This window comes from Puma concolor, chromosome B1 (assembly GCF_028749965.1).
Source record: "Puma concolor isolate L17-30 chromosome B1, mPumCon1.1.hap2, whole genome shotgun sequence".
Classification (NCBI taxonomy): domain Eukaryota; kingdom Metazoa; phylum Chordata; class Mammalia; order Carnivora; family Felidae; genus Puma; species Puma concolor.
The window spans coordinates 132,308,825-132,319,267 of record NC_141670.1 but is presented as its reverse complement, the minus strand read 5'-3'; positions in this window follow the sequence as shown (position 1 = coordinate 132,319,267).

Genomic DNA, 10,443 nt, shown 5'->3' with positions numbered 1-10,443 from the left:
TTCATGCAGATTGTTGAGGCATAACTTGCTATTGTCCTGAAAATGTAAAACCACTCTCTTTTTAAATTTATTTTTGTTAATGAACACATATTTAATATGGTAGCACATTCTATATACTTCAGCACTTATGTTGCCCTTAAAAATTTTTTTCAAGTAGTTAATCAGTGAGGCTCTAGGCATATTTTTTCTAGAACATTGAACATTAACACAACGAATGACAGATGTGCCTTCATTAGAAGAAAAAAACCAAATTGAATGGATAACACAAAAATCACAGTCTCATGCTCTGACTTGGAAAAGCAGGTGAGTCATGTTATTGCAAGTAATACAGTATTAATCTGGACATTATAATTACAAGGAAAACGTGACTTTTTATAGGTAATCTAATCCTACAGCTGTATGATCTGATTTTATCAAGATGTGGTATTTCTAACAGATCTAATTTAATGTATAATCCTTAAAATTTTAGATATGAATCATTTTTAGGCAGATTTTCATTGTTTACAGTTAAAGCTTATATGTGTTTATAGCTATAAGATATAGACCTTTAGATATTTTATAACTTTACATCTAAATTTCAAAAAGTCCAATTATCTACCTCTCATTAACTGGATCTTTAGGAAAAGAAATTTCTGAGTGTATACTTGCTCTAAGCAGTTAGTAACACTCTGACCTATATTTTGAGGCTGTCATTTATGCAGGATATGGATAAAAATAGAACTCTCAAAAAATGTATGATATATAAAAATATTGAGTGAAATATGCACATTAGCATAACCATTTGAGTTTGGGAAGAAGACTCTGATTCAATTTAAACTTGTGAATGTTCTTCAGTCTATTTCTTTCTATCTTTTATTTTTTAGTATATCTTCCAGTCTATTTTTAATTGTGTCTCCCCTAAGTAGTAGCCACAGGGTATGCACCAAACGCATAACTTAACAACTGTTCCAACATACAATGATTCCTCAAAACAGTACATTATCTTCTTCATTGAGGCACTTTAGTTGAACAAAGGATTTCAAAATAAAACAATAAAAATAATGTTTTGATGTCAGCTAAATAAAAACATTAAATAAATGAGAAGTTGACTAGAAAAATAGGTGATTTTTTCATCTATTGATTCTCAAGATAAAAAGGGAAATTATAGAACTGTAATTTTTCATCTTTATGGTTCTCAGGAATATGTGTCCACTGTGTTATTTTTCTTGACAGAGATTCTCAAATATATAGGTGGCATAAATATTTTCTTTATGTCCATGTGAATACGTCCATGTGAATCTTGAAAAACATTTAAGACTTCTGAATTAGCAATCTCATCTTATTTTAAATGAATTTAAAAAGTAAAAAAATAAAAAGTGTACATTAAAAATAGTTTTGTATATAGAATTATTGAATCATTATATTGAAATTAACATAACACTATGTTAATTATCATCAAATAAAATTAGCTTCATAAATTTAATGTTTAATAATAATACTCCCAAACACAAGATTATTTGAATATGAAAAAATCAACAAATACTTATTAAACTCAAAGAATGGAATAATTATTTTGCTGCCATGTATCTAACATAATTTATATAGTCAAGCCGAAGGTATATTTTAGAACTCAAGCCATATATAACATCTGATAGGAATCCTTCCCTGAAAACCCACCCCTTAAATTTGGGTTATTTATACCTATATTATATAATTTTAAAAATCCTGTTTTGCATCTGCTAGAGCCATCAACATACAGTTTAGTAAGTATCTGTTTATTTATTCATGTTTCCTTTTAGATTATCAGCTGTCTGGACTATATCTTTTACTTCTCTATCTCCATAGCTTACTTAGCACTCTGCCTAGTATATTGCCAATGTTTAATTAAAGTTTGTGAATATTTATTATTCACCTTTGTATCTAGTTCCTGGCACATAGTAGACACTCAATAAATATTTGTGGACTGGAGGAATAAATGAATGAATGCCATCTGCTTTTAGAATCACTGTGAAGACACATTTCTCAATTAACACATGCCTCATAAATAGTGAAATTAGAAAAAAACTTCCATAAAAATGTTTAAAGTTTATGCAAAATGGCAAAAATTTGCTTCTGTTTTTCAGAAAAGTCAGTGAAGATAATGTTGAAACCCTCTTATTCCCTTGCTGCACTTCCTGTGTGTGCTTCTGCACTGAATGTATGGTCTTGTGCTTTTATTCACTGATTCATTATTCATTTAACAAATAATATTGAGGATCAGTATGTGCAAGGCACTCCTGTAGGCACGTGGGTAGGTACAGAAATATCCCTGTTCTCATTATCTTTTATATTAGTGGGGAAAACAGACAATGAATAAGATTAATGTATACCATATATACTGTTTAGATAGAGATAAATGCTAAGGAACAATAAAACAGGCAAGAGGACTCAGAAGTGGATGTGACCATGTGTGTGGTGGTAGAATTACTATTTTAGATGTAACAGCCAGAGATGGCTTCACTGAAAGGACATTTGAGCAAAGTCTGAAAGAAGGTAAGAAGGGACTCCTGCAGGTAACCAGGAATTGATTCACAAAGGGAAATGCAACAACAAATAGTGGTGGTATGGGAGGGAAATTATGAAATGCCGGGCCTGTAGACCTTTCTGACAACTTTTACTCTCAATGTGATAAAATGCCATTGAAGAATTTTGAGAACAGTAATATGATCTGATTTAGATTTTACCATAATAACTCTGCATACTGTGCTGATAATATACTGTGAGGGACAAAGGTAAATGTAGAGATCGGTTAGAATGTTATCACAATAAGCCCGGTGAAAGATGATGGTGGCTTAAAATAAGTAAGTCATAGCTGCTGAAGTTTGGAGAAGTGGTTGAATACTTTATATGACGTGAAGATAATGTCAACAGGATTTTCTAACATACTAGAAAAGAAAAAGAGAAACTAAGAATTCCCAAAGGTCTTTAACACAAAAAACCAGAAGAATAGGGTGGACATTGAGACAGGAAAGACCACATACAGAACAGGGGTTGGAGGAACTCAGAAGGCTTTGCGTATGTTAAGCTTGAGATGTTTCTCTATAGAAGCAAGAACACAGTATGGGCAGGTAGACGTGAATTAGGAGTTCAAGGGTAAAGATAGAAATTTGGATGTCATCAGCATTCAGATGGTACCTCAACCCTAAGCCTTAATGAGCTCACCAAAACAGTGCGTATAGATAGAAAACAGGAGTTTTAAGTCTTGAGTCTTGGAACACTCTAGATTTAGAGGTCATGGAGGTCAGTTGGATCCAGCAAAGGAGACTGAGAATATATAGGGAGAGAGTTTGGAATGAAAACAGGGGACTGTGGTGTCCCAGAAGCCAAATGGAGGAAATGTCTAAAATTATGGTAATTTATGATTTAGCCATTTTTGACTCTTTTCTTTCCTCACCATCCACATCTAATCTTCAGTATTCTTTTGGTTCTTTCCACAAAATGTATCCTGTAAGTACGTGTTTCATCAGAGAAGCAGAAGTAATAACAAGTCATATGGACTAAGTCATATGGATTTATTATAGGGATTAGATCTTATTCAATTATGTGAGCTGAGAAGTCTATGGAAGTCCATTGCCACTGAATTTATTGGTGGGTTTAAAGTCACTGAGATCAACAGAACTGGCAGTTAGGAAGAAAAGCTGTGTGCATGGTGGGGTCAGCTGGGATAAACTGGAATCATAAGGATAAATTGGACTTCCAGAAGATAATCTCTACCTACATTTGTCTCCCGCCACCCCCAACCTCAACATTACATGTGATATGCACATGGTGATATGCAGAAGGACTCTTCACAATGGAGCTTCCTATACCCTTGTACATGTACACTCTGAGAGGTTAAAAGAGGAGTCCTAGCAGGAGCTGAGAAAGCTGCAGGTATAGCTGCTGCCCTAAACCAAAGAGGTAAGCTAGCAGATGAATAACAAGGAGTGCGTGCTGAAACTGCATCCGGTTCCCTTTACTAAACTTCAGCACGCATAAAGTTGCTTCTTCCACCCAGATCTCATGAAGACTTTTTCTGGCAACTCCAATGCAGGAAAGGGAATTCTGGGAAACACGGTTTCAGTTTAGCTAGATCAACACAGTACAAAGTCACTACAATCCAGAATCTACTAAAATAAAAATGAAGACTGAGAGTTAACTTTTGGAATCATTTGTTACTGTCCATAAATTGCTGCAATTAATACTGTCCATAAATTGCTGTAATTAATGTAATTAATGTATTAATGGATTATTTCCTTGAAGACCTTTTGTATTGTACTTTATATTGTATTCTAATCATTTGTTTCCATGACTGTCTCTATGGTGAGAATTTTTCCCCCCATTTTGGTTGCCAATATTTGTCTTGTTTAACAATTTCAACACAAATTTGTTGAATGATTAAGATCCCTTCAAATTTTACTTTTTTTTATAATTTTAAGCAAAGATGTGTTACAGATCTTTGCTAATAAGAACACAAGATTGGTGAGAAATTAACACAGTTAATATAGATCTTGAAATAATCCTTATCTATCATGCTAGTGAATATATTCTTCCAGTTTGCCTAGTCTGACTCTTAGTCTGTCACTTTTATTTAGTTTTCTAGGAAAAAAGTAATAAATATATAACTTGTTTAACTTTTGCTATTTATGTTGCATGACTACATGAATGATTATGCTTAATTTATCTAGTAAGTCTCTCCACCAGGACTACTTGTAGAGTTATTTCATGATGAATTTTCTTGTTTTCCTCACCTCTTTTATCATTACAGTTTTTATTCAGTATTTACTTCCTATGATTCAGCCTTATACCAGAGTCATCCAATACACCAAAATCTCATGCTATTTTTCAGATATGTGGCATTCTATTGGCTGGAACTTTCACTCAAAGACGTGACCACAGTATACGAAGGAGAAGAAAACTAATTGATAGCTGTTTATTTATTAATGAGCCAAAAATGTAAACACAGTAATACAAATCTCACTTCCAGCCTCTTGGAGACAGTTGAGTTTATTCTGAGGTTTTATATATCTTCCTAAGTCTTAACCTGTGCCGAGGTCTGAATGTTTATGCCCCCCACCCCCATTTATACACTGAAATGCTGAAGTCCAATGTGATGGTGTTAGAAGGTGGGGCTTTTGGGAGGTGCTTAGGTCATGAAGGCCCACCCTCATGGATGGGATTATGGTTCTTATAAAAAGAGACTCCACAGAGATCCTTTGTCTCTTCTACCATGTAAAGACACAGCGAGATGGCACTGGCCATGAACCAGGAATAGGTCTCTCACCAGAACACAACTGTGCTGGGACCCTGACCTCAGACTTCCCAGCCTCCAAAGGTATGAGAAATAAATTTGTCTTTTATAAACCATCTGCTAATGGTATTTTGTCCTGGAAGCCTCAATGGACTCAGACAACCTGCTCTGCTCTTGCATCAGAGCCTACCACACTGCTTCCTATGACTGAATATTATGTGTCTAGTTGCTCCAATGATTCTGCAACCATCACTTTTCCAGCCAGTTTAGAAGAAAGATAACTTACAAAATATGTTCAAAGACAAAAGACTTCTAATCGTTTGGAGGGAAACAAAGGCTTTTAAAGGAATAATGAACGGGGCGCCTGGGTGGCGCAGTCGGTTAAGCGTCCGACTTCAGCCAGGTCACGATCTCACGGTCCGTGAGTTTGAGCCCCGCATCGGGCTCTGGGCTGATGGCTCAGAGCCTGGAGCCTGTTTCCGATTCTGTGTCTCCCTCTCTCTCTGCCCCTCCCCCGTTCATGCTCTGTCTCTCTCTGTCCCAAAAATAAATAAACGTTGAAAAAAAAAAAATTTAAAAAAAAAAAAAAAAATAAAGGAATAATGAACAAGAAGCCTTCTCGAGTACATACAATTTTCAAGAAATGATAAAGAGAGTAAATCTCAAGTCTTACACACACCACACACCACCTTGTCTCACCTGAGCACACATTATTTTGCTTCAACTGGTCACTAGGGATCTAATGAGGAGTAAATCAATCAGGAGCCCACCATTGGCTTATAGTCTTATGGGAGAGATTTCTCTGGTTGGGGGAAAAAGACGAAGTTAAAGATTTGAAGCATGAGAAAGATTCAAAGCTGCTGTTGCTGGCTTGTAGAAGGAAGCAGCCATATGTCAATGGAACAGAGACCTTTGTACTACAACTTCAAGAACTGAATTTTGTCAACAACCAGAATGAGCTTGGAAGCTGATTTGTACCCAGAGCCTCCAGTGAGAACTCAGCCTAACACCTTGATTTCAGGCTTGTGACACTGAGCAGAGAACTAACCACATTTTGCAAGAATTCTGACTCATAGAACTGGGATCTAATAAATTGAATTTTATTTTAGGCTACTATGTTTGTGGTAAATTTGTTATGCAGCAGTAAAAAATGACTATAGCTTGTTTTTACTCCAAATGGCTGGCTGGAGTGGTTAGCTTTGAAGCTAGAGGGTCTAATTCCAAGATGGCTCACTTACCTGGCTCACAAATTGGTACTGGGTGCATGTGGAGTCTGTCAGATGGTACTGAGGGATGAAGGCATCAGTTCTTTTCCATAGGTCTATAGGTCCCTTACATGATCTCTATAACAAGTTATTATGATCCAAGAGCAATTGTCCCAAAAGAACAGGGAGAAGGTGAATGGAAATTTTTGAATTAACCTAGGAAATTACATAACATTGTTTTCATAATATTCTATTGGTGGAGGCCGTCCAAATGTTCTTCTCAGGTTCAGCAGAAGGGACATAATCATTACTTACTACTCAGTCAGAATGGTTTCAGCATCTCCTTGTAAGAGGTACATATGGGATAGGATATTTTGTGGCAGCCATATTTGCAACCTACAATTACATGGTGATTTAATAATTCACTATCCTAGTACCTATCTCATTGGTTAAAATGTTGACATTTGGAGAAAAAGTTGGAAGTGAAGACATTGCAAATAAAGCATTGTTACACCCCAGTAGTTGGTTTATGATGTAAAAAATGGGTTTGGATATATAACATACATGCACGTAATAAATCTCATAATGACAAAGGTCAAGAATACTTGCTATCTTAAAAAAAAAAGTTTTTTATTTATTTTGAGAGTGGGGGAGGGGGTTGTGGGCATGAGCAGAGGAGGGGCAGAGAAAGAGGGGAGAGAGAGAATCCCAAGCAGTCTCTTGGCTGTCAGTCCAGAGCCAAACACCTAGGGCTTGAACTCACCAACCATGAGATCATGACCTAAGCCAAATCCATAGTCAGGAGCTTAATCGACTGAGCCACCCATACATCCTAGAATACTTGCTATCTTTAACATTAACTTAAATTTCTAGAAAACCTCCAAGATGTTGAAGATGGGAGTTAAAATAAAAATTAAGATCTATTTGAATGTTATTGGGTTATTTTAACTTCAGTTAATATGCTTTTAACTTGAGTTACATCACTACTGATTTCTTAAACACTTATTCAATATTTAGCAATTGATACAGAGCATTAACAATAGTTACACTCCAAACATTGTATATTTTGATTTGTATGGTATGTAAAGGCTAAGAAATCAGAGAAACTGCTATTCACCCAGATATAAAATGTAGGCAACTATTCCATTACAGAGTTTACTATCTAATTTAGGTTTATTTTTTCCAGAAAATGAATAAAATTCAAGATTGTTCTTATTTACATAATATGATAGTAAGTAAATATTATAAAGCAATAAAATTAGTCCTCAGCAGATCTAGACTGAATAAAAATATACAAATTATTTCTCTTCATCTTCTACATTTGGATGATTAAAAATAATTGAATCTCATTACTGAGTGAACCAGACATAAAGGAAAAACACTTTAATTCATGACAGCATGTGCATTCATTACTGAAGTAAAAAATTTGGTCAAACAATGTATAGACTTGGCAAAATAAAAATGATTTTCATTTTGCATAATTTCATATGTCTAGAATTTCACAATATAAGAGAAGCTTTATACAAATCACAAAAACTAGGAAATGCATTTTTCACATTTTAATTACAATTCACATGTCTGTATCTCCTGCTGTGATGTTTTGTTAAAAAGAGTACTCATTTGTGAAACTGCCAGTATAGAAACTGACAGATGGTAAGACCAGTTTCCAACCTGCTTAAGTACTGGTTTAATATGGTTTAGATTATTTTATTTGCATTGTCTGTTTTTACTATATACCTAAGTAGTACAAAAGTACTATTACAGCTTTGTTACAGTTCTTCTATTATAATTAAATCTAGTTATATTATTTATATATAAACTTATTGTTATAATTTCAGATTTTATCAATACACTATTTTTAGAGATGATTTAATTGATTATTTTTCTTTAAAAAAGTGTCAGTTCTATTTTTTCTTAATGAAATTCCTACAAACACATAGATGCCTGGGGACAATCATAATAGAACAACTCAAAAATTCAGAAAAAAAGTCACTTTGATAGATGTAACCCATAGACATCAACAAATGAACCAATTAATTAAATACTTTTTAATATTTCAATCAGAAAAAAAAGTATTTAAACATGAAAATTACCTCATGTGAAGGTAAGAAATCCTAAAGTTATACTCCAAAAGACCTCATTAATCACATTTGGATATATAAACAAAAAGAAGAAAATTATATGAAAGGAAAAGTTTCTACTGGTGAATTAGCTTATAAAAATTCCCTTTTTTTATGTTGATAAACATTATTTTTAATACAGTTCACTTCCTTTAAAAAACAGAGGAATGAATTCAAGAGAACATTAATATTAATGTCATTTCTTGCCTCCTGCTATAGCTTCAGCTTCAACTTTTCTTAGCTTTCTAAAGTGGATAATCTCTCCTGGAAATTCAGGATTACCTCAATTACTGGGTAAGTGGTGCCTCTCCACACACACCTTCTGCTTACCATTCTTACCATTAAAATGGGCTCAGGATTGGTTCACTTTGTAAACCTGGGACTTGGTAGCCCAGTGACAAGGACAGTGGCATACAAGCACCTTAATAGTCTTGCTATCACATTTGCGCATGGGATGGAACCTTGGTGTCTATGTAGTTCCCAGATCAAAGACAGCTCATGCAGAGTATTACGACCTAGTCATCTGGACTTACATTCTGCCAAGGATTCCTCTCTGAAATCCTGATCAGTTGACCTAGCTGGCCTTTTAGTTTCATTCACAGAGTAAGAACATGAACCGACCCTGCTTTTCTGCAGGATTTCTGCTGTGAAAAGACATTTACTAGTCCCCATTCCCAGTGTTCTGAAAGATAATTCTATCTAAATTCTTGTCTACTGTGCTCTGTCTACCTGGAGGTTGCCCCAATTAATACCATATTAAAATGGAGTTTTTCCTGTGCCCTCTGGACCCTGAACTACAGTTTGGTCAATTCTCCTGTCTTCTATCTTGTACTTTTTCATCAGTCCTTGATCTTGAAGTATGTGCAAGTTTTAGCCTTGATCTCCATTAAGGCTCCTTGCTCTAAGGTACTTATAATACCACATTCATGTTATAACAGTTATCACAAAAGGATAATTTACCAGGCTGCCTGATTTGGGCTCAGGTCATGATCTGACACTTTGTGAGATCCAGCTTGGCAAGAAGCTTGCTTGGGCCTGTTTGGGATTCTCTCTTTCTCTCCTGCCTCTGCTCCACTTGTGAGACCACATTCTCTCTCTCAAAAATAAGTAAACATTTTAAAAAAGTATAATTTAAGAATGTTTTTTTTAATGTTTATTTTTGAGAGAGAGAGTGTGAGCCGGGGAGGCGCAGAGAGAGGGTAACAGGATCCAAAGCAGGCGCTGTGCTGACAGTATTAAGCCAGATGTGGGGCTCTAACTCAGGAACTCATGGAGCTGTGAAATCATGACCTGAGCCAAAGTCAGATGCTCAACCTACTGAGCCACCCAAGTGCCCCAGAAATTCAGAATGTTAATAACAAATTTACAATTATTTTTTCATTTATTTTATACTATTGTTATACTATTGATTTTATACTATTAGGCTAAAGCAAAGAGAAGTGGCCTTCATCTAGCTTTCTTCATAAAGACTGGATAATGATGACAGGGTACGAAGTAAATCAAAGGACGATAAATAGCTAGGATAAAAAAAAGAAATGCAAGTTTTAAATTTATTTTCTGATACTTCATCTATATTGTTTGAAAATATTTTGAAGTGAATCCACTTTCTAAAACATACAGTTCATTATAGTAACTGCATTATAAAGAAAAATGATCTCTTTACCTTCCCTAGGCACTAATTTTACTTTTTAGGTACCACTGCTGAAGAGTTCCTAATTTGGCTCATCACTTCATTCAGTGGGAATTCAGTGCACATAAGGGGCACATATGTAATTGGCAACCTAATTTTTCTGCTTTCATCAAATGGTGCAATGCCAAATCTTCATTGAACTTGCCAGTTAAATGCACTTGGGAACCAAACAGCAGCAAG